The sequence below is a fragment of the Carica papaya genome, chromosome 9 (assembly GCF_054855325.1).
Source record: "Carica papaya isolate Zhongbai chromosome 9, ASM5485532v1, whole genome shotgun sequence".
NCBI lineage: Eukaryota > Viridiplantae > Streptophyta > Magnoliopsida > Brassicales > Caricaceae > Carica > Carica papaya.
In genome coordinates this window covers 22,636,213-22,662,986 of record NC_142317.1, presented here as the reverse complement: position 1 = coordinate 22,662,986, position 26,774 = coordinate 22,636,213, and the positions used below count along the sequence as shown (strand labels likewise).

At 29.8% G+C, this 26,774-nt stretch overlaps 1 pseudogene; it reads right to left on the bottom strand.

Annotated features, from left to right (window-relative positions):
* Nucleotides 1-26,774, bottom strand: part of LOC148240193 (neutral/alkaline invertase 3, chloroplastic-like) — a 73,649-nt pseudogene that overhangs the window by 3,390 nt on the left and 43,485 nt on the right.

Genomic DNA, 26,774 nt, shown 5'->3' with positions numbered 1-26,774 from the left:
AAGAAGATAGACAACATGAATAGGGTGACAGCACAAGCAGTGCAAGTTCAGAATTATGAAGTTCAATAAGGGAATCCTGATTCTAATACTTGTAATGCTGGATGGAGGAATCACCCTAATTTTCCATGGGGCAACCAAAATAATCAGACACAAGCTTCCCCGCTAGCTCTGTCCCCCATTGAATGAAGGCCAAACATAGGGGATATGCTCGCCAAATTCATGATAGCACCGGACACCAGGCTACAAAGTAATGAAGCCTCCATCAAGAGTCTAGAGAACCAAATTGGGCATTTGGCAAAGTTGATTTTTGAGTGTGCTTAAGGAACTTTGCCAACCAACATAGAGACCAACCCAAGAGAGCATGTGAATGCTATAGCATTGAGGAGTGGAAAATAGTTAGTAGAGTTAGAACCAAGGAAGATAACACAAGCATATGAGAGCAACCCAAACAAAGAAGAAAAAAAAAATTAAAAGAAAATTAAGAGAAGGAGCTACCCAATCGAGGAAGAGAACACTCGAACATTGGATATCCAGGGAGATTGAAGCAACAACTACTATGTTTAATATTTTTAAAAAATAGTTTTACTTTTCGTTAAAATATAAACTCATAAATCTTAAATAAAACACAAAAATTTTAACTACTACCATATTGTTATAATTCATTATAATTGTTAATAGCTATAATTATGAGCCAATAAAACATATTTTTAATTAAGTAAAACTCGTACTTTATAAATAAGCAAATTTAAATTCAGTTAAAATTTTCATAAAATCCATAAGAGAAAAAGATATATATGAAAATAAAATATTCCCTCAAGAAGGATGTTTATTTTTTCCTTCATAAGTAAGAAGTCATTTGTGATTGCATCCAATGCTGCTACGCACCTTTGTTTAAAAAAAAACAAATTTAAAAAATTTTAAAGAAAACTCAATAAAGATATATATTAGTATTATCTAAAATAAAAAAAAAGAACGAAATTCATTTACTATATGAATATATAAAGACTGCTAATTAATTTATGATGTCCATTATGTATGAAAGCTTACCCTTCCTCATTCTTTTCATCAGATGCCTTTGATGAATTCTTCACATTTCAGTGCCACTCGACAAGCACCAAGGCTGTGATTAAAATCAACTAATTATTTTTTTAACAAAAATTGTGTAAATCTATTGATTATGTAGTATACATCAATCATAATACAATAAAAATAATCTCCCAATTAGAATACACATAAAAGTGCAGTTTGACTTGAGATTAATTAGGCGATAAACACTAATTACAATACAATACAAGTAACTTTAATTGATGACACACACGAAAGTACAATCTGATTCGAACTTATGATCTCTTGTAAAAGAAGAAATGAATCAACTATTAAACTAATTAATTAATTAATTAATTAAGTATACACATACACCAATCAAATATATATATCATGCTAATAGATATTTGGTTAATTAAATTATTAATTATTTATGTATTAGATTGATATCTACGTACTTTTATCCTTATTATAAGAGTATGAATTCAAATCATACTATACATGGACTTATCATTTTAACTATTAAAATGTATGAATTTTTACTAACAAAATTATACTTGAGAATTTTTATTATTAAATACATATTGTAAGATCAATAATAATACACATAAATACTCCAAATTAAAGAGTTTTGAGCTGTGATGACTAGTATTAATTATATATCTTTAGGAGCTCCTTTAATCTTGAAGCAAAGTTCACAAATTTTAGGAAAATCTGTAACGGCCTCGAAAATTTAGAATGAAATATGTGTATTAAAAATGTCAAATGCGGAAGCGTAATAAAATTTTTGATTAACATCCCTTACACTAAAACTAAAAACGTGCTCAAAATATAAAAGAACAAACTAACTAAAAGAGATATTCGAAAATAAGAACTATAAATATAACTACGGAGTCTTTAGGCGTCCCCTTCGCCGTCTTCCTGCGGAACGGGCTCGGGAACAACGTCTTCCTGATCTGAAATAGTTAAGTAAGGGATGAGCTACACCAGCCCAGTAAAGACATCACACTATCTCACCGCCACGGAAATAAAGGTGGGTAGAAAACACAAAAAGACCAATGGAGCATAATTTATAACAAATTCTTTTATCAATAATAAAATCCTTTACTGTCCACTTACCTCGGTTAGATCCATAGAACAACATACGAAAGCAATAACATTATCATCATCATGAAATCATATGAACTGTATAACATAATACTTACCACGCCTTTGCATTTCAATCATTACACAACATATTTTCCTCATTTACCAGCCTACTAGTATCCATGGGGATCCATAGGGGTCCCGCTACCCGTGAACCCTTAACATTTATAACCTAATTCCAGGGTCGTCCCCACACCCTGTCTGGTATGGGTGCCAAAACCATGAACCTCAATACCCCGTCCGGTATGAGGGTAAAACAAGCCGTCCCCATACCCCGTCCAGTATGGGCGCCAAACACATAAGGTCTCCATACCCCGTCCGGTATGAGAGACCACATTCCCAGTAGGGTTCCCTACGGACCCGGTCCGTCCACCATCTCCCAGGATATCTAGTCAGGCTGTCCACAATATCCACTATCAATTTACGTAACCTTTTTGACCTTTTCCTTGGTTTCAATCAAGCAAACACACACAACATGTAAACCAGTAATGGACACCAAACAAGACAACACAGTATCGAGTTAAGCATAATACCGACCATAATAAGGAAACCATGATTCATGCATACGGGACCATAATATAATTACATCAAACATCATGCTGCATTTAATACTGGAAATTAAATCAAACAATAACAAACCAACGTAGTATCAGACTCGAGCTCCATTGGTAACCTTAATAAATTAAACATCTATAGAGTCACAAAGCACAGTTTAATTATTTATTTAGCTTTAATACCGTGATATGAAATAGGGTGAGGGATCCTTATTGTTTTGGGGTCTGAATACGGCTCTACAGTGCGCCTACAGGCTGTCCCTAATTTTCATTGAATTTTTTTCAGGGAACTGAAATGCACTACTGGTACCTGCACGTGTCCCAAAAAATCCCAAATTAGACCTAGGGACCCTTTTGGCCAATATTGCAATTCCGGCACGGCAGCTCCGCCGTGCTCCAGCGACGGCACCGCCGCAAGCGGCGGCGATTTGCCTCAAGTTGGCCGTTTTGGCCAAATTCGGCCACGTTTGCATCGGTTCCTGCGATAGAACAACCCTAGGGCCCTCGGTGGGCCAAAAAATCACGAAAAACTGACACTTACTGGCGGCGGTGCACTCGGGTGCGGTGGCTCCTCCGGCGTGAGTCGCGTTTTGATGTTTTGCTCCGATCAACTTGTAGAGAAAAGAACGGTGATCACAGTGGTATAAAATTTGCATCAAACGGAGGCCGGGAAGGGCCTCATCAGAGGCAAAAGTCGAGGAGGGACGCGGCGGTGCCGTGGGATTTCGACTGAGTTTTCTGGCCGTTTGGCCGGTGGTTTGGCTCCGGTTTGGCCATAAGCGGACTCAGCGTCGGAAAATGAGCAAGGGGGAGAAAAATTACCTCGATCGACGATCGAAAACTTCCCGGGTGTGGCAGCAGGTGGCGGTGGCCGGCTCCTCTAGCGTCTGGTTCTTCTTCTCAGGCGAGCACTGGCGGCTAGGGTTTCTTTGGTCAGGTGTGGGTGGGGGTATTTATACCCTTTGCCTTTTAATCTTGACCGTCCATCAAGATTGAATCTGGATTGTTCGATCGCAATTTAATTGGGATTAAATCTGGGCCGTTCATCGCGATGCAATCTGGGCCGTCCGTGCCTGATTGAATCTGAGCCGTCAGTGCGCGTGAATCTGGGCCGTCCGTGCACTTGAATCTGGGTCGTCCGTGCGCACGTTTGATCTGGGTCGTCCGTGCGCGTGAATCTGGGCCGTCCGTGCGCACGTTTGATCTGGGCCGTCTGTGCGCGCGGGAACGGATCTGGGCCGTCCGATCGCGCGCACGCGGATCGCCCCCGTGGCCCGTCCCCTGGTCAGTGTGTCCTTGCCACGCGGTGCGTCCTGGTTTGCCAGGGCTGTTGACCGGGCCGCTGACGTGGCTGCTAACGTGGTGCTGACGTGGTACAACTTTTCTAAATTACGTTTTGACCCCCGGTTTCCTATTTTATTTTCAAAAATACCCCCAGAATCTAAATTTTCACCCCTTTTTTCCAAAATCAATTTCAATTAAATCTAATTAATATTTTAACCCAATTTTATCATTATTTTTATTTTTATTTTCATTGAATTAAATTAAATTGAATTAAATAAAAATCCAAATAAATAAATAAATAAATAATAAAAATAAAAATAAATAAATAAAATATTTATTTTCATTTGGGTGTTACAAAATCTGCATCAGATACTTTGTCTCTACAAATTAAAAGAAAAAGACCAAATAAATAAAACCCATTTGCTAGTCAAACATGGTTAATAAACTACTCAGATCTATATCGAGATATGTATTTTGCACACATATAAAGCTTTAGTCATGTCTGATAAGATGATTTCATATTTAACTATGAAGTTAGAGACCAGATCAGAGAAATAATTCGGATTGCAACCAAGTACTCCTTTTATTTCATATGCTATCCCAAAAAACTGATCTACCGTACCCTTTGAAAAAAATCAAATGTAAATCAATCAAGGATATCAATATGTACGTGATTGGTAAACAAATAAGAAAAAAATTAATAAGATGTTAAGCACTAAACTTCTTGTTCCATCGAGTGGATCATGTCGAGGAGTTGCGTGCTTTGATCCATCCTATTCGAAACGATTAGAGAAGAAAAAAATGGTTTTGCCGAGAGAAGGGAGATTTTTTTTTTTTTTCGAATTTGTAATGCTCACCGAAGTGGTGGAGAGTTATAATGAGTTTAGTATTTATAAAAAATTGCTAACAATTTAGGTCATTTCTAGTGATTGATATTTAGGTTATCAATATTCTATGCATTAATGAACTTGCATATTTTTGGATTTTGTGTTTTGACTTTGGATTAATCTTGTCAACAGTTTCATAAGAAAAAATATTTTCTTTTGAAGAAAAATAAGAGTTTAATTTAATCCATTTATAATATTGCATAAACGACAAAGATGATTTTTCTCCAAATAAATTACTTTAACTGATAAAAGGCACTATATTGGCACCTTTGAGAACAGTTAGTTACTGCTAAAAATTAGACAATAGATGATAAAATTTTACCAATAGATTAATATTTTTACTAAAAGTCAAAATGATGCAAAGTAAATTTGCGACAAAATAGAGGAAGCCACGTATCCATTTCTTTATTTGAAAAAAAAAATTATTTAACTTTTATATTGACAAAAAGATGTACAAAAGAAATCAAAAATAAAATTATTTATCTTTATGTTCTAAAACCTAAAGAAAATTTAATTTCCTCTATTGCAAGACACTAAAACTTCTCTGTCTTTGTTAGTTGCATCTAATTGTAGTCATCACCCATCACCTCTCATCATTCATTGAAGTATCAATTTTCCTTATCAGTCATTAAATATTGTATTTTAAACAGTAAATTTACATTAGTTAATTCACTCATTTGTATGATATTAAAATATTTATTTAAGTTAAATCATACCTTATTATTTGACTCATCTACAAATTTAGCCGTATTTCTTTTTAATACTATATAAGTCAATAAACAATGTAAGTTAGTACAATAACATCCAATACAACATTTATTTTTTCCTTTTAAAAAATCATGGATAAAAACCATTCTGCTTAAGCAAGTGAACAAAAAACTGAGAGACGTTGTCACTAAAAGTCAAAATATCGCTAAGTAAATAAATATATAACAAATAAAGGAAGCCACTTGTCTATTTCATGCACAATCTATCCATTTCTTTGGAAAATAATTATTTAACTTTTATATCGGTAAAAAAAATACATAAGAAGCTGCAAATAAAATAGTTCATTTTTGTGTACTCAAAACTAAAGAAAATTTGATCTCTTCTATTATAAGACATCGAAACTTCTATCTTTGTATTAGTTGCATCTCATTGCAGTCATCATCAATCACCCCTCATTATTTATCAAAGCATAAGTTCTCGTGACCAATTTTCAAAACTCTATATTTTAAACAGTAATTGTACATCATTTGATTCATTCATTTGTATGAGATTAAATAATTCATTCAAGTTAAGTTCTACTTTGTTATTTGATTTACCTATAAAATTAGTCGTATTTCTTTCTAGCATGGTATTAGTTCATACAATGTAAGTCAATACAATAATAACCTTTATAACATTTACTTTTTGTCAAGAAAATTTCATCATCCATAAACAGTAAAAACTATTTTGCTCAAGAAAGTCAACAAAAAACTTAGGCTCATGAATTTTTAAATCTAACTAAGAAGAAAAGAAACAAAATAAGGAATGAAAGCTTAAACATTCTCAAGTAACAACCCAAACTTTAGAAAAATATTCATCAAGTATAAAATTTGTATATGGTACCTTTAATAAGGCTACTACTACAGGTAGAAATAAGACAATAGATGATATAATTTTAGTGATTGATTCAAATTGTCACAAAAGTTGAAATGTTGCTAGGTAATATACAACAAATAGAGAAACTCATGTGTCCATTTCGTGCCCACCCTATCTATTTCTTTACTTCGGAAAAAAAGTTGTTTAACTTTTGTATCAACAAAAAGGAGTATAAAAAAAATTAAAAATAAAATAGTTCATCTTTGTCTTAAAATCTAAAGAAAATGTGATCTACTTTATTGCAAGATACCAAATCTTTTATTTTTGTGATGGTTGCATTTCATTGTATTCACCATCAATCGCCTTTCATTATTCACTGAAGTGTTAGTTCTCATAATTGGTCATCAAATACTACATTTTAAACAATAAATATACATCATTCGATTCACTTATTTATTATAATATTAAATAATTCATTCAAATTAGGTTATGTTTTATTATTTGATTGAACTATAAATTTAGTAGTATATGTTTTTAATACTAAATCACCTATTATTTTTTTAAAGAAAAATCATTATTCATTAATAATAAAAAACATCATACTCAAGTAAGTGAAGCAAAAACTGAGGAGATTCATGAACATTTATCTATCTTTCAGAAGTCCGTACTCATCTCTAGCTAAGCAATGTATTATTCTTATAATACTTTTCAATCCAACTAAGAAGAAAGGAAACAAAATGCAGAATGAAAGCTTAAACATCCTCAATAGGAAACAAAATACAGAATGAAAGCTTAAACATCCTCAAGTAATAACCTAAACTCAGAGAAATATTCATAAAGTACAAAATTTGTACTTGGTACAAAATTTGCCATATAACTAAGTAAAACAAACTCTGTACTAAATTAAATTTTAGGACAAAAACTTTGTACCTTAGTGCAATATAACATTAAGAAAAAAAAAGAAAATACTTAAACCTAAAGATTTAGATGTAACATTGGAGTTTTAGAGCTTTTTTAGGTTCTAATACATGCTCGAAACCTCAAAGTTGTCATAAGAAAGGTCTAGAACACGAGAACAATTATAAAACCCTACACAAACTTTTGGCAAAGCTATCTTGTAACCTTATATGTATATCAAAATAGCTCTAGAAGCCAAAAGTTTCCTTATCCTCAACTATCTTTGAATCTTGACATTGTTTGTCCCCAATTAGGTAAGCAGTAATGAAGCACTACACAAGGACCCATGAGTTTCCTTACTTGATATTATCAGGACCTTGAAGTAATGCATTTAAGTTTTATCCAAGTAATATCGTAAAAAGAGTATTACTACCGCTTATACCAAATATTTGAGAAATTAATAATACTTTTATACGGTTAAGTAAAGACATTAATTGAGAACAATTGAAAATGCTATATTTTTTGGCAGACAAATGATCCAATAAATCTTTAATTATATATTTTTATAAATATTAAACCTTTTAACGTGAATTTCTTTAAAATTTCTTGCCCTAATGTACAAATTACTTAAATCCCACTTTTGTTTAGTTATTAAAATTCAATATACATAAAAAAAACATATATCATGTAAATTAAAGACTAAATTTCTTGCTTCCTATTAATACTATATTGAACTCTCTATAGTACTATCAAATGCAATAAACTCCTTGCAAGATACAGGAGAAGGAACAAATGATGATTTTATACATCTCAAAAGTTCTTAATTAAGCCCATCAAAAAATTGGTGTCGTTTGATTGTTGTTACACCCATTGTGGACCCCATTTGCCTTGTGGGGTCCTTGATTAATGGCGGTATGATCAAATCCTTTGCTAGCTCCGAAACCATGGTTTCCTTGGGAAACTCAAGTGCTCGAGCCACAATATTTACTAAAGGTAACTCCTAGTCAACTCCCTTATAAGACATCGTCCCATATAACATTTCGAATACGAATATCCCTAGTGTCCACCAATAAGCCGTGTTTCCATGCCCTTCACTAGACACAATTTCTCATGCCAAGTACTCGTGGGTCCCAACAAAAGGCCTTTACTGGACATTGATTGACTCTGTGATGATTTCAACGGTTGTGTGATGTGTTGACTTTTTTTTATTTGTGTTGACTAGGGTGTAAGCAAGAGGCTATTGCAGGTGTGATACAATTGGGTAGAATGCATGATGAATTAGAAAAGCTGGGTTGATCATCAGGGTAACAACTTGTTTTTGTGATTAGTGATGCATTTTGATTAGAAATTATATGAATCGTTGATGTGGAATTATCGTCTTTTTGTGAGAGATCAAAGTCAATCAATAAAATAAGACCGTCGAATCTTACTAACACGTCTTCAAATCACAGTAAACTATCCCCATCATGTGTAAGTATTCTATGGCCACTGTGACTTCAAATGCATAAAACCCGTGCCAAAAAGAGAAGGTCACAAAACTTTTTAAAAAATTGAATAAATTTAAATAAATTCAAAATATATAAAATTGAGTTTGATAAGTTATGTGAATAGCTTGTTTAAAATTTAACACTTTATTCTATTTAATATATTTGAGAATATATTTAATATACTATTGAAATATATTAATCTCTTGAAATATTACCTAGATTAATAAAAATATATAATATATTTAATTTATTAATATATAAATAGGTTCATAAACTTGTAAACCAAATTCCTTCATATTTGAATTTGGCTCTTATACTTTAACATTTTGGGACCATATTAAAATATGAAAAAAAGATTTTATTAATTAATAAAGATGAAAATGAAGATAGTAAATATATATACATATATATTTATGCAAAAATATGATAGAATCAAGAAGGTGAAATGGGGAAAAGTTAAAAACTTCAAAAAGAAGATACTTATAATTGGGAATTATATAAATATATAATGTGTGTGTGTCTATATATATATATAACCCTCTCAATTTATCAATATATATGTGTGTGTGTGTGTGTATAGATAATGTATGTACGTATATCACAATACTAACTGCGTTGAATATCATAGTAATAAATTAATGATTCGAATAATCATTTAATATATTTTTATTGATACATATAATTAATATTGTTGTATGTATGTAGCGAGCAGCAGCTTCATTGAAGCATTTATCCGGCTACCTATGATAGAGGATGTGAAGATAGCCATCGAGATAGAACTTAATGAGTAAACACGACCACCGATCACAAATGAACTTCTTACCTATTGGTGCCACATATGATTGGTACCACATATGATTGCTCATACTCCATCATATATATGAATTATATGTTTATATATATATATACACATGTCAAGGCATATGATGAAAGGAGTAAGGAAGGGTAAACTTTCATACATAATTGACGACGTCATAAATCAAATCAATTAGTGAATATAGTAAATCAATTTCATACTTATTTTTTATTGTACATATTATTAATATATTTCATTACTAAGTTTTTTTAAAAATTGTTTTAAATTTTTTCAAAAAAATTGTTCATAGGCAGTGGATGGAACCAAACATGAATTCTTAGTAATGAAGGAAAAAATAAAAATCTTTCTTGAGATAATATTTTATTTTATATATTTTATAAATTTTATTTTCATATATATCTTTTTCTTTTATAGATTTCGTAAAAATTTTAATTGAATTTAAATTTATAGACTTATACAGTATAAAATATTCTACATTTTAATAAAAGTTAAACTTATAAATTTTAAATAGAAAATAAGTGTTTTAACTACTATCATATTGTTATAATTTATTATAATTATTAATAGCTATAATTATGGAGCTAACAAAATAAATTTTTAATGACGTAAAACTCATGCTGTATAAGCATGCAAATTTAAATTTAGCTAAAATTTTCACGAAGTCCAAAAGAAAAAAGACATACATGAAAATAAAATTTTATAGAATATGTAAAATAAAATAATACCTTAAGAAGGATTTTCATTTTTTCCTTCATTAATTATTTATTAAAAAATAAAAATTGGGTACATCTATTAATTAAGTGATATGCATCAATCATAAGACAATACAAAAACCTCCAAGTAAGAATACACATAAAAATACAATTTCATTCGAGATTAGTCAAGTGATATATACTAATTACAATACAATACAAATAACTTTCAAATGATGACACACATAAAAATACAATCCGACTCGAACTTATAATCTCTTATAAAAAAAGAAACATATCAACTATTAAACTAATTATTTAATTAATTATGTATCCACATATATAATTAATTAATTTAATAATTATTTATCTTTTAGACAGATATCTAAGTAATTTTATCCTTATCTATAAAAGTGTGAGTTCAAATCAGACTATAGATCTCATGACAAATCATTTAACTATTAAAATGTACGAATTTTTACTAGCAAAAATTGTGTATGAGAATTTTTATTGTTAAATATACATTATAAGATCAATAATAACACACAATAATACTCCAAATTGAAAAGTTTTGTGCTGTGATGATTAGTATTACTTATATACCTTGAGGAGCCTCCTTTAATCTTGATGCAAAGTAACAAATCGTAAGAAAATTTGCATAAGATACTTTATCCTTGCAAATTAAGAGAAGAAGACCAAATAAAAAAATCCATTAATTAATCAAATATGGTTAATAACAATAAACTTTTATCTCCAAATAAAAATAAGTACATTCAAGGGCAGTGTTCACATCCCTCACCAGTGAGGGTTAACCATTACATCTATCTAAAATCAAGGTAACATCTAATTAAAGTTTGTGTAATTCATCCTTTCTTACACATGATCACAGAGAACATTGTCTCTCCTCACCCAAATCAGCTCCTAGAGTTTGTTTGTTCCGTTGTTAATCCCATTCCTTCTTCCAAACATCATCACTTTTACCCTCACAGAGAACACGGTCTCACTCACCTGGATTTGCCTCCTAGAATTTTATATTTATATTGTTTTCAATCCCTATCCAGTTCATTTCTTTTTCTCTACTCACCAATGCTACCATTTTCGAAATAGACATCAAGAGAATTAAATATAAAAGATAACAGAATAATAATTCCTAAATAGATATCCGATTTAGACCAGAATTTTGCTTTTTTTTAAATTTCTAATTCCTCTCCCGTTCTCATCCTTTCAATTTTCCTCCTATGTTTTTAGCATATCTCTTATGTCCTCTCCACATAGCTGTCCACACGATAATTTCATCATTTTGTCCGATCTTCTTTTTATCCTCAGATCTCACTCTCCATTTTTTTTGTTTTTACTTCTGGTTCTAATCTGATTTCAAGAAAATGTCCCTATTCCAAGATCAACTCATTTCTTCCCAAAAAATATCTTAGAATTTAAAACATAAATTCTACTCAAGTAGTGAGAGTCAAATTTAACTTTGTTCTCAGTGACGGTGTTAATCTGATTGACGAATTCCTCCCTTATTCTGCTCGCAATTCCACCGCTAGCTAATTAATCTGATTGAGAAATCGCACATAAACTTCCTCTTAGTGTACCCTAGCTATGAATTTTCTTTCTCTCCCTCTTCTCCTGTAGCCCGACATCCTCTTTGAAAGTGAAGGAGGAACCATCAGAACCATTCAGGATGGCAACGAAATCCCTAAATTAAATAAGATTACAAAATATTTTTTGATAATTGAGGCATAATCAATATTCATTGAAGTATCAATTTTCTTTATCAGTCATTAAATATTGTATTTTAAACATTAAATTTATGTTAGTTAATTTACTCATTTGTATGAGATTAAAATATTTATTCAAGTTAAATCATACCTTATTATTTGACTGAACTACAAATTTAGCCGTATTTCTTTCTAATACTGTATAAGTCAATAAACAATGTAAGTTATTACAATAACATCCAATACAACATTTACTTTTTCCTTTTAAAAAATCATGGATAAAAACCATTCTGCTTAAGCAAGTGAACAAAAAACTAAGACTTATGAACAACTATATATCTTTTAAAAGTCTTTACTACATCTCTAGCTATGTTATATACTATCTTATTACACTTTTACATCCAACTATGAAGAAGAAAAACAAAATGTAGAATGAAGTTACTTTTAAATCCAACTAAAAATTAGACATTGAACAACACAATTTTAGCGAGTGATAGACACTGCCACTAAAAGTCAAAATGTCGCTAAGTAAATAAATATATAACAAATAAAGGAAGCCACTTGTCTATTTCATGCACAATCTATCCATTTCTTTTGAAAATAATTATTTAACTTTTATATCGGTAAAAAAAATACATAAGAAGCTGCAAATAAAATAGTTCATTTTTGTGTACTCAAAACTAAAGAAAAATTGATCTCTTCTATTATAAGACATCAAAACTTCTATCTTTGTATTAGTTGCATCTCATTGCAGTCACCATCAATCACCCCTCATTATTTATTAAAGCATAAATTCTCGTGATCAATTGTCAAAACACTGTATTTTAGATAGTAAATGTACATCATTTGATTCATCATTTGTATGAGATTAAATAATTCATTCAAGTTAAGTTCTACTTTGTTATTAATTTACCTACAAAATTAGTCGTATTTCTTTCTAGTATGGTATTAGTTCATACGATGTAAGTCAATACAATAATAACCATTACAACATTTACTTTTTGTCAAGAAAATTTCATCATACATAAACAGTAAAAACTATTTTGCTCAAGAAAGTCAACAAAAAACTTAGGCTCATGAATTTTTAAATCTAAAAAGAAGAAAAGAAACAAAATACGGAATGAAAGCTTAAACATCCTCAAGTAACAACCCAAACCTGAGAAAAATATTCATCAAGTATAAAATTTGTATATGGTACCTTTAATAAGGGTCCTATTACAGGTAGAAATTAGACAATAGATGATATAAGTTTAGTGATTGATTCAAATTGTCACAAAAGTTGAAATGTTGCTAGGTAATATGCAACAAATAGAGAAACTCATGTGTCCATTTCGTGCCTACCCTATCTATTTCTTTACTTTAGAAAAAAAGTTGTTTAACTTTTGTATCAACAAAAAGGAGTACCCAAAAAAATTAAAAATAAAATAGTTCATCTTTGTCTTAAAACCTAAAGAAAATGTGATCTACTTTATTGCAAGATACCAAATCTTTTATTTTTGTGTTGGTTGCATTTCATTGTAGTCACCATCAATTGCCTTTCATTATTCACTAAAGTGTCAGTTCTCGTAATTGGTAATCAAATACTACATTTTAAACAATAAATATACATCATTCGATTCACTTATTTATTATAATATTAAATAATTCATTCAAATTAGGTTATGTTTTATTATTTGATTGAACTATAAATTTAGTTGTATATGTTTTTAATACTAAATCACCTTTGATTTTTTTAAAGAAAAATCATTATTCATTAATAATAAAAAACATCATACTCAAGTAAGTGAAACAAAAACTGAGGAGATTCATGAACATTTATCTATCTTTCAGAAGTCCGTACTCATCTTTAGCTAAGCAATGTATTATTCTTATAATACTTTTCAATCCAACTAAGAAGAAAGGAAACAAAATGCAGAACGGAAGCTTAAACATTCTCAAGTAATAACCTAAACTAAGAGAAATATTCATCAAGTACAAAATTTGTACTTGGTACAAAATTTGCCATATAACTAAATAAAACAAACTCTATACTAAATTAAATTTTAGGACAAAAAATTTGTATCTTAGTGCAATATAACATTAAGAAAAAAAAAGAAAATACTTAAATCAAATGATTTAGATGTAACATTGGAGTTTTAGAGCTTTATTAAGTCCTAATACATGCTCGAAACCTTAAAGTTTTCATAAGAAATGTCTAGAACGCGAGAACAATTTTAAAACCCTACACAAACTTTTAGAAAAGCTATCTTGTAACCTTATATGTATATCAAAATAGCTTTAGAAGCCAAAAGTTTCCTTATCCTCAACTATCCTTGAATCTTGACATTGTTTGTCCCCAATTAGGTAAGTAGTAATGAAGCACTACACAAGGACCCATGAGTTTCCTTACTTGATATTATCAGGACCTTGAAGTAATACATTTAAGTATATTATCAGGACCTTGAAGTAATACATTTAAGTTTGATCCAAGTAATACCGAAAAAAGAGTATTACTACCTCTTATACCAAATATTTGAGAAATTAATAATACTTTTATACGGTTAAGTAAAGATATTAATTGAGAACAATTGAAAATGCTATATTTTTTGTTAGACAAATGATCCAGTAAATCTTTAATTATATATTTTTATAAATATTTAACCTTCAACGTGAATTTCTTTAAAATTTCTTGCCCTAATGTACAAATTACTTAAATCTCACTTTTGGATAGTTATTAAAATTCAATATACATAAAAAAAATATATCATGTAAATTAAAGACTAAATTTCTTGCTTACTATTAATACTATATTGAACTCTCTATAGTACTATCAAATGTAATAAACGCCTTGCAAGATACAGGAGAAGGAACAAATGATGATTTTATACATCTCAAAAGTTCCTAATTAAGCCCATAAAAAAAATGGTGTCGTTTGATTGTCGTTACACCCATTGTGGACCCCATTTGCCTTGTGGGGTCCTTAATTAATAGCGGTGTGATCAAATCCTTTGCTAGCTCTGAAACCATCATTTCTTTGGGAAACTCAAGTGCTCGAGCCACAATATTTGCTAAGGGTAACTCCTAGTCAACTCCCTTACAAGATGTCGTCCCATATAACATTTCGAATACGAATATCTCTAGTGTCCACCAATCAGCCGTGTTTCCACGAACTAACTCAAATCACATAAGGATTCATGTTTTTCAAACAGTTCCTAAGTTTTAGCTAACGACCGCGAACTAACTCAAATCACATATTTGACTTTTTATTAAATTACTTTTTTACTCTAAATAACAGAAAAACATAAAAGTACAATATAAATTAAATACGTCCAAAAATATATACGTTTACTTACATTAGATATTCTTTAAATGTAATCTTATAATAATTTTTTTTATAGATTACATAATGAAAATAACGTTAAAACTCTAAAATAATTGATTACATAAGTTCAAAATAATGAAAATTAGATTTCTATCTCTTTAATTTTTAAATTTGAAAGACTAATGTAGAAAGAAATTTCTAAATTTTGACTCCTACTGAGCATTCAATTCTCTATATTTAGATATCTTTTAAGTATAATCTTGTAATAATTCTTTTAAAGATTACATACCTTAGAATGAAAAATAATGTTAAAACACTAAAATATTTTATTACAAAAGTTTAAAAATAGATTATGACACTTCTATTTTTTTTTCTTTCCTGATGCTTTCAGCTTTTCTTTCAATCTTTCTTTAATGCTATGATTTATATTTATGATGCAATGTTTAGATAAAAAATAACAAGATAGCTTTTTTTATAAAATTACCTCTATTAATTTCTTCACCACAATATGATTTCTTCATAATCTTATCCTCACATTTATTATTGTGTTACGATGTGATCAATTTTAGGTGATCTAGAAACATAAGGAAATGAAATAGGAAAACAAGAGTTAGATTTGAAGCATTATAGAGGTAAGTTCTCTTTTTTTTTTCTTAATGCATAACGCACAATTAGGTAGTAATTATAAAGTAGATTCGTTATAAGGGATATATTCTTCTAACAGTTCTAAATTTTAGACCGCGAACTAACTCAAATCTCATATTTGACTTTCTATGAAATTACCTCTTTATCTTAAATAACTGAAAAACATAAAAGTACAATCTAAATTAAATATGTCCAAAAGTATATACATGTACTTACATTAAGCAGTATTAAATCTATCTTGTTCATTTGATTCTATTTTTACTTTTTTTATGTAATTATTAGTAATCCTTTACATGTTGAATGAGGTATATATTCATTAATTTTATTTTTGAACCCCTTATATTTTTAGCTTGAATTCATTGAATGAAATTTTATTTCATAATTCTTCATATATAGGAAGATCAATTAGAATTTAGTTCTCAAAAAACATAAATAAGAGAGTTTAAATATTAAAATTGTGATATATTGTTAAATTATAAAATATGGGACAAATGTAGCATGTAAATTTCTTAAGAAAATGATGAAGCTTGTTTAGAAATTAAAGCAAATGGGACAATTAGATACATATACAAATATTTCAACTTCTAATACTATACTATATTATATCTATTTTTAAAATATAGTTTCTCAATGAGTGGTGTAATTTGACCCACAACCTAAAAATTTCTATGTAATTTCTTCATTTACAAATTTAAAATATATATATATACATGAGGTTAATTGAAATTATTATTGTCATAATCGAGCAATAGAGTTAAAATAATATAAGAGTATTCCCAATTTATAGTGAACTCTTTAAAAGAACACCTTTCACTCCTATAGTACTATATATATGATATAAAGTCTATAAACAGGAAACAATTTGTTTATTCTCCAATCCAGGAAGATGTTTCAAGCTAATGCTAATCGTAAATCAATATATCATCTTTACATTAAGATCCAATGATACCCGAATCACTGCTCAAAAGCTTTAACCCCCAAATAAAATGAAAAATAAACATTGTTATCATCACCACTATACATTTAAGTTATTCAGATAGGTAAGTTAAGCCACAAATTGAAGTTACCTATCCTTATGTGAAAGCAGCTTAAGAATCTTATATTATGCAAGTCTTTTGGGAGTTCTTCTGACCACACTTTCTCTTGGGGTTAGCACTTATCATGCAACAGAAGGCATTGACAAGCTCATAATCCTCTTTAATTATCAGAATTTTGACTGCACTTGGGTTTGCAAGTAGAAGCTTAGCCACATGGTATCCAGTAATTGACCATGTCTGGAATAATCGTGCTTGCTTCCCGATGAACTTTCCTATTTTCATGTCATAGTATTAAGGTCAATTGTCTCTTGATATGTGTCGTTCGGCAACTTCAACAGATTTTGCAGTGATTTCTGGTCTTTTCATCTTTATGGGTGCAACAGTGAGTTGTAAAAAGTCCATTTTTAAAATCTTAAGTCACACTGCCAACATTCCTTCATTATTACTTTATTTTATAAAACATCAACAAGGTGCCATATCCTATTGGATTCAAGTATGTGAACTTAAGAAACTTATACCTAAATATAACTTCTACAAAGGGTTATTTGGAGCAATGAACAAAACATTAGCAGCAGAGAGAATATTTAAGCATAACAAACTAACCTACCATAGTAGAGTTGGCCAAGAACCACCATTGTGGTAAGACCAAGGATTGCATGAAAAGGAAATGTAGTGAGAAATGCTGAAAATAATGAAGAAATAGATCATAAATAAATAATACGAGAGTAGATTCTTATGTGTTCTTAGGATCACTACTAGTGATTATTTGCCACACCTGACCTTCAAGAGCAGGATAACATATCTTGAATAGCATATTTGCTACCAAATCTGCTTCGCTTCAATAAGATCTAGTATGGCATGTGACTAATCAACTGTTGTCAGACTGCTTACAACAGACCACATGTTTCTTAGAGAAAAAAATCAAAAATCTATATGTGCTGGTTGTAAGTTTCCAATTATATAACCTCCTTTATTGGGCATCCATTCCACCAACCAAGGAGAAATTTGATCTGGGTAATTGTTGAACTTAGTAACTGCAACATATGAGTACTCCTCAGTCTTGCAACTATAAATCTCTTTCAGTTTTCGCAAATCAATCAAATAATACTCCCTGATGTGGAATGAGAGAGCAAGTCGGCAATTATTCAGTGCCGAAACAGATCAGCTGATCCATCTTCTTGAGCAAGCATTTCACGTGCACAGAGTAAGGTAGAATAAAATAGTGCCTTCAAGAAAAAAAGAAGGATTAACTAGAGATACCACAACAAAAAAAGGTAAACAAATAAGATCTCTCTATTACCAACTTATAAATTTAAATAATGGCTGATCCATGTAGGCTAGTGAGTCAGATCATAATCTGTTGTTTGAATCCAATTTGCTAAAACATGGATCAAAACTAAAACGACTGGGCATAGTTCTAGATAAAAGTAGCAGAACTGGCCTCAGAAATTCCCATATACATAATGGTAATCAAATAATTATAATCCTCTCAATCCTCAAACCCTTCTTTTATCAAAGTGAACCCAAGAGATTCTTGACTCAATTGAAATAATACCTTCTTCTACTTCAATTTCAAGAATGATTAACCTTAAATAAAAAAACAAGCAAAAGAAACAAATCAAGGCATTAGATCCAATGTGAGTATTTTAGTGAAAACTTTCAACTAAATTAGATATACAACACAAAAGTAAAAAATTCAACAATAAATAGGAAAATAAACTTTGACACTCAAGGAAAGCTAATGAAATGATGCTACGCATATAAGTAATACGTCTCTTTCCCCCCGTTATTTTTAGGAACCATAAAGAATTATCTTCTAATAACTAGAAGTCATATATTAAGAGTACTCAAATGGTGAGAAAAACTCATCAAAAGCCAAAAGCTAATGATTACAAGGCACCAATGCAACTTTTTTGTAAAAAACAACAGAAAGCATCTAAATAACTAGTCAATTTGTGATAGAACTTAACAAATATCCTACTAATTGGACCATTAATAAATCAAGGATTCCAAATCAAGAAAAAAAAAAGATCATAGCTTAAATCCAAACCCAGATGAAGTGATATTAAAAATGAACATACTCCAAAACTAAACGAGAAAATAAAAGAGAAAGGTGCATACCTTGTATGAAATAAAAAGTGGGTTTGTATCGAAGCGATGTTTGGGAGCAGAAAAATCTAGAAAAAGAGAAGACAATGTTGTGTTGTTTCAATATCTCCACACAATCAATAATAATGCAATTGTATGTATCGTATTTAGTTTTGTTTTTGATAGTTGTGGATTATTATGAATAAATAAGAAATTATATGAAAATTCCGCTTGCTCTTCTTTTCTCATCTTGTCCTTTTATTTTATTTATTCATTTCATTTGATTATTTTTTAATTCTATATATAAATTTTCTCTCATTTTTCTACTTGCTTTTCCTTTTATCTCTGTTTTTTCTTTTCTTTGAATCACATGGTTAATGATAAGTATAGCGGATGTGCAGACGGAGGAGATATCTTGCGATGAGGGTAAGCACACTATAAATTCATGCACCCTCTATTTTCATCAATTTGCCATTAATTTATTCAACTTATATGATCAATGATTTGTGTTGAGCATATTTCTTGTTTGTTTGTGTACAATAGTTCTCTTAACAATGATATACTCATAATTTTCCCTCTCTTGCTTGGTTAAGATAAATCATGAAAGACAACATGCAAGCAGGATAGAGAAGAACAAGTGCCTCGAATTCAAAAGCTTCTGGAATGAACTTTAATGAGAATCATAAAAAATAATTGATATGTGAACCAACCAAGATAAAGTTGTTTTTTTTTTTTTTTTTAGATTTTCATGATTCACTAATGAAATTCGCGATATGATCACACTTTTATATGAGATAATAAGAATCTATAAGTAAGAATCATTACTTTGTTTCTAAAGTGGAGGTTTTATAATCAGAATGTTTTTTTTTCTTTATTAAAAGAATTGGAATTAAACTACTTTTTCTTATATTATTTTTTATTAAAATACATGAGAGATTTTTTTAGTATTGTAATAACAATATATATTCATGTGAGTTTTTGAAAACAAAATCAAAGGTCTTTTATATGTGTGTAATAAGAAGATGAGAGATTTTCGCCTTAATGAGAGAAAATATAAGAAATCTCACCCTTTATATGTAGGCATTTTGTGAGTTTTACTTTAACACATTTCTTCTTCTTTAATATTTATGTTAATACATAATTTAAGAAAAATATTAATTCGAATTTTTTCGCTTATTATAATTGTTTTAATAAAAGAATCTAATCATTATAGAATATTATTTTCATTTAGATATGTAATGACTCTTTAGGACAAAATCCAATTTCATTACTATATCTCTACCAACAAAGTTATAAGTTAAATCTTTTGATTCTATTAAATCAAATATTATAAACAAATCATTATTAATACATATAATTATATCCAAAAAGTGATAAATTTTACATTTTAATAAGATACAGACTTGTTATCTTCCAAAAAAATGTAAGAATCTTAACTATTCAAACACCATGTTTATGATCATTTATGAAAATTCTTAAAAACTTCATTGTAGTGTGTGCTTAATTGTGATAAATGAACATAGTCACAAGCTTTTAATGAGGGCATTTTGGTGCATGAAATGCATGTTCCCATGTTAATGGATGTTAGTGACTAGTTTCTCCTTTTCAATGGTATCATCCTATGTTTACCTTATAAATAGTTAGCTCTTCTACTCTATCCTATCTTATTCCTACATTTCTCTATTGCTCTCTCTTTTATCTCTTTTCTTTCACTTTCATTTTTTTTCTAAAATTTTCTTGAAAGATTCTAACTTTTCCTTTTCTAGTTGTGCAAATTAATAAAATCTATGATCTATTAGTAGCTAAGCTTATTGTATCATACAATTAACATGTCAAAAATCTCCTTTCTATACTCACCTTATCTGATTTACCTAGTGCACACCTCAATCCGTATAATGGATCCTCAAACTTCAATTCCTATTTGTATAGAAAGTAAATGTCTAAGATAAATTCTCCTATCTTTTTTCACCAAGATATTTTTATGTGAAATTATTAAATATTAGCAATTCATCTCGACCAATAGCAACAAAATTTAAATTTTTTTGAAATAATACCTTTCAATTTGTAATTATCTCTGCAGAATAAGTTTGAGTTTCAAAGCAAAAAATTAAAAGTTAGGTCAAGATTTTGACCTACTATAGAACATTCCCTCAACTAAGAGAACTTAATAATCATGAAATTTTTTTTTCGCCTAAAAACATAACAGGCACGTTGAGATTAAACTCAACATAATCACGACATCAGCAACATAAAAAAAAGTTAAGAGTTTAAATTTGTTTTCCATGAAAAAGTAATACTTATTACAACCTGCAGAGAATTTATTGGTATTGATTTTTAGAAGCTTTCATCCCCTCATTTGCCCAACAAAAGAAAACATAATTACTTTATAATATTGTTATTGAAAGAGATGAAAATAGTTAAAATACAAATAGTGGAAAATTAAATATTGAACTTAAATTTTATAAATTAAAAGGATAATAATTACTTTAGTTAAGTTACAGTAATTGAAGAAAAATATAAATCTTATTTTATTCTTAATTAATTTAAAAGCAAATTGAATTAGTTAAAAAGAAACTGTATTTATTACAATAACAAAGTATTCGAGAGTAATATTCTCCATTTACTAGAACGATTCAAATTAAAATATTAAAGAATTAAAAAAATAAATAAGAATCGAATTAAATAAGTTGTAAGAAGCAAGAGTACCTTCATTTCAAAGAGTACGTTTGCGCTTGCGAGGGGTGGTTCTAGCTTCTAACTGCACCACCACACATACCCCATTCAGTGAATAATAATAATAATAATAATAATAAATATTTTAAAATCAAAATCTACAATGTTTAATATTTTAAAAAAACAGTTTTACTTTTTATTAAAATATAAACTTTGTATTTTCAGCAAAACTTAAACTTGTAAATCTTAAATAAAACATAAAAAATTTTAACTACTATCATATTATTATAATTCATTAGAATTTTTAATTGCTGTAATTATGACCTGGCAAAACAAATTTTCAATTAAGTATAACTCATACTTTATAAGTTAGCAAATTTAAATTCAGTTAAAATTTTCATGAAATCCATAAGAGAAAAAGATATATATGAAAATAAAATTTTGCAAAATATGTAAAATAAAATATTACCTCAAGAAGGATGTTTATTTTTTCCTTCGTAAGTAAGAAGTCATTTTCGATTGCATCCAATGCTGTTATGCACCTTTGTTTTTTTTTAAAAATAATTTTAAAAAATTATAAAAAAACTCAATAAAGAGATATATTAGTATTATCTAAAATAAAAAAAATAAGTATGAAATTCATTTACTACATGCATATATAAATACTGTTAATCAATTTATGATGTCAATTATGTATGAAAGCTTACCCTTCCTTACTCTTTTCATCAGATGCCTTAATGAATTCCTCACATTTTAGTGCCATTTGACAAGTGTCAAGGCTGTAATTAATATCAGCTAATTATTTTTTAAAATAAAAATTGTGTAAATCTATTGATTAAGTGATATACATCAATCATAACGCAATATAAATAATCTCCAAGTAAGAATACACACAAAACAATAGTTTGACTCGAGATTAATTAGGCAATATACACTAAATGCAATACAATACAAGTAACTTTTAAATGATGACACACACGAAAGTACAATCTGACTCAAACTTGTGATCTCTTGTAAAAGAGGAAATGCATCAACTATTAAACTAATTAAGTAATTAACTAAGTATACACATATACCAAATAAATATATATATCATACTAACATATATTTGGTTAATTAAATTATTAATTATTTATCTATTGGGTGGATATCTATATACTTTTATCCTTATCTATAAGAGTATGAATTCAGATCAGATTATATGTCTCATGACATATCATTTAACGACTAAACTGCATGAATTTTTATTATTAAATACATATTATAAGATCAATAACAACACACATAAATACTCCAAATTAAAGAGTTTTGAGCTATGATTATTAGTATTAATTATAAACCTTAAGGAGGCTCCTTTAATCTTGAAGCAAAGTTCATAAATTTCAGGAAAATCAGCATCAGATCCTTTGTCACTGCAAATTAAGAGAAGAGGACCAAATAATTAAAACCCATTAACTAGTCAAATGTGGTTAATAACTACCTAGATCTATATCGAGATATATATTATGTCCACATATAAAGATTTAGTCATGTCTGATAAGATGATTTCAGATTCAACTACGAAGGTGGAGTTTAACGGCCCCGGAAATTCAAAAGAAAATACATATAATAATCTGAGTGCGGAAGCGAAATCAAAGATTAAGGTTAACATCCCTTACACAACAACTTAAAAGTACTAAACAATACCACGGAATAAGTTCTCTAAAAGAAATACGAGAAATGAGAAAAATAAAGGAAACTATAAAGCATCTAGCATCTACTCGCCGTCTTCTTGTGGATTAGGCTCGGGAACTAGGTCCTCCTGATCTAAAATGGTTAAATAAGGAATGAGCTACACTAGCCCAGTAAGGACATCACACTATATCATCGTCACAGAAGTAAAAATTAGTAGAAAACCGAAAACAACCAATGGAGCACAAATTTTAAACCAATTCAATTATTTAAAATAAAACCACTTACCCTTTTTTTTACCCTTGGAGCACCTGTGAAAACAACCTATAAAGACAATAACATCATACAGATCATAATTTCATGAATAATCAGTAACATAAAACACATCATAAATCTGTATTCATTAACAATAACTGATTATCACCATTTCTCGTTTTCACCAGCATACTAGTATCTATGGGGATCCATAGGGGTCCCCGCTACACGTGAACCATTTTTCTTAACAATCTTAATTCCAGGGTCATCCCCATACCCCGTTCGGAATGAGCGCCAAAATAATAAACCTCAATACTTCGTCCGGTATGAGGCTGAAGCGGGTCGTCCCCATACCCTGTCTAGTATGAGCGCCAAATGACCAAGTCTCCATACCCCGTCCGGTATGAGACGACGTTCAAGGTAGGGTTCCCTATGAACCCGATTCGTCTACCATCTCGCAGGATATCTAGTGAGGCTATCATCTTATCCATTTATCAAATCACATCCCATTCCTATTTGTCCTTGGTCTCCGTTACCAACTCAAACATAAATATATAAACAAGAAACGTCCATCCAACAAAGCAAGCATATCTTAGATTCCCAAAATCAAACATTAGTGAAGTAAGCAGTGATACATGCATTTCAAACCATAGAATAGATAAACTAGATACCTTAATGCATTTAGACTGTAAAATAAATCAAACAGGAATCGACAGAGAATAATGTCCGGTTCGGACTCCATTAACAACCGTAATTAATTATACATATCTATTTAATTTATATAAAATAAAGTATTATCATTTATTTAAACTCCAATTCCATGATAGGAAATAGAGTGAGGGGTCTTTACTTGATTCGATGCTGAAAACTAGATTGTCACTACACCTACAGGCGGTCCCTAGGTTCCCTAAATTTTTTTTCGGGAACTAAAACGCGCTTACAGTACCTACACATGTCCCAAATAACCCAAAAATCAGACCCAGGGCCTACTCGGCCAATTTTGGAATTCTGGCACGGTGGCTCTGCCATGTTCCGGCGATGGCACTGCCGCTCACGGCGGTGATCCACCTCGGGTTGGCTGTTTTCGGTCGAATTCGACCAAACTTGCATTTGTTCCTGTGAGAAAACACACTTAGAGCCCTCGGTGGGCCAGAAAAACGTAGAAAGCCAAAACTCACCGGTGGTGGGGCTCTCCGATGCGGTGGCTCCTCCGGCTCACATTGCAGTTGGGTGTTTTGCTCCGGTCAACCTGTAGAGGAGGAAACGGTGATCACAACGGTGAAAAAAAAATATTTTCTTTTGAAAAAAAAAACAAGAGTTTAATTTAATCCATTTATAATATTGTATAAACTACAAAGATGGTTTTTCTACAAATAAATTACTTCAACTGATGAAAGGCATTATATTGGCACCTTTAAGAATGGTTAATTGCTGCTAAAAATTAGACAATAGATGATAAAATTTTACCAACAAATTTATATTGTCACTAAAAGTCAAAATGCCATAAAATAAATTTGGAGCAAATAAAGGAAGCCACATATCCATTTCATGCACAACCTGCCCATTTCTTTATTTTTTAAAAAATTATTTCACTTTTATAATGAGAAAAAGAAGTACAAAAGAAATTAAAAATAAAATAATTTATCCTTATGTTCTAAAACCTAAAGAAAATTCAATCTCCTCTGTTGCAAGACACTAAAACTTCTCTCTCTATGTTAGTTGCATCTCATTGTAGTCATCACCCATCACCTCTCTTTATTCATTGAAGTATCAGTTTTCCTTATCAGTCATTAAACACCGTATTTCAAACGGTAAATTTACGTTACTTAGTTTACTCATTTGTATGAGATTAAATTATTTATTCAAGTTAATCCATACCTTATTATTTGACCGAACTATAAATTTAGTTGTATTAATTTCTAGTACTACATAAGTTAGTAAACAACCCAAACTTTAGAAAAATATTCATCAAGTATAAAATTTGTATCTGGTACCTTTAATAAGGATCCTATTACAGGTAGAAATTAAATAATAGATGACATAATTTTAGTAGTTGATTTAGACTATTACAAAAGTTGAAATGTTGCCAGGTAATATGCAACAAATAGAGGAACTCATGTGTCCATTTTGTGCCCACCCTATTTATTTCTCTACTTGAAAAAAAAAGTTGCTTAACTTTTGTATCAACAAAAAGGGGTACCAAAAAAAAAATAAAAAAAAAATATTTCATCTTTATCTTAAAACCTAAAGAAAATGTGATCTACTTCATTGCAAAATACCAAAGCTTTTATCTTTGTGTTGGTTGCATTTCATTGTAGTAACTATTAATCGCCTCTAATTATTCACTGAAGCATCAGTTCTCATAATTGGTCATCAAATACAATATTTTAAACAATAAATATTCATCATTCAATTCACTTATTTACTATAAAATTAAATAATTCGTAGAAATTAGGTTATACTTTCTCATGCTCAAGTAAGTGAAGCAAAAATTGAGGTTCATGGACAATTATCTATCTTTCAGTCATACTCATTTCTAGCTAAGTTATGTATTATTCTTATAATACTTTTGAATCCAACTGAGAAGAAAGGAAACAAAAGATAGAATGAAAGCCTAAACATGCTCAAGTAATAACCTAAACTCAGAGAAATATTGATCAAGTATAAAATTTGTACTTGGTACAAAATTTGCCAGATAACTAAGTAACACAAAATCTATACTAAATTAAATTTTAGGACAAAAACTTTGGATCTTAATGCGACATAACATTAAAAAAAGAAAAGACTAAAACCTTAAGATTTAAATGTAACACTGTAGTTTTAGAGCTTTATTAAGACCTAATACATGATCGAAACCTCATAGTTGTCTTAAGATAGGTCTAAAACACGAGAATAATTTTAAAACCCTGCACAACCTTTTGGTAATACTATCTTATAACCTCATAGGTATCTCAAAATAACTCTAGCAGCCAAAATTTTCATTATCTTCAACTACCCTTGAACCTTAGCATT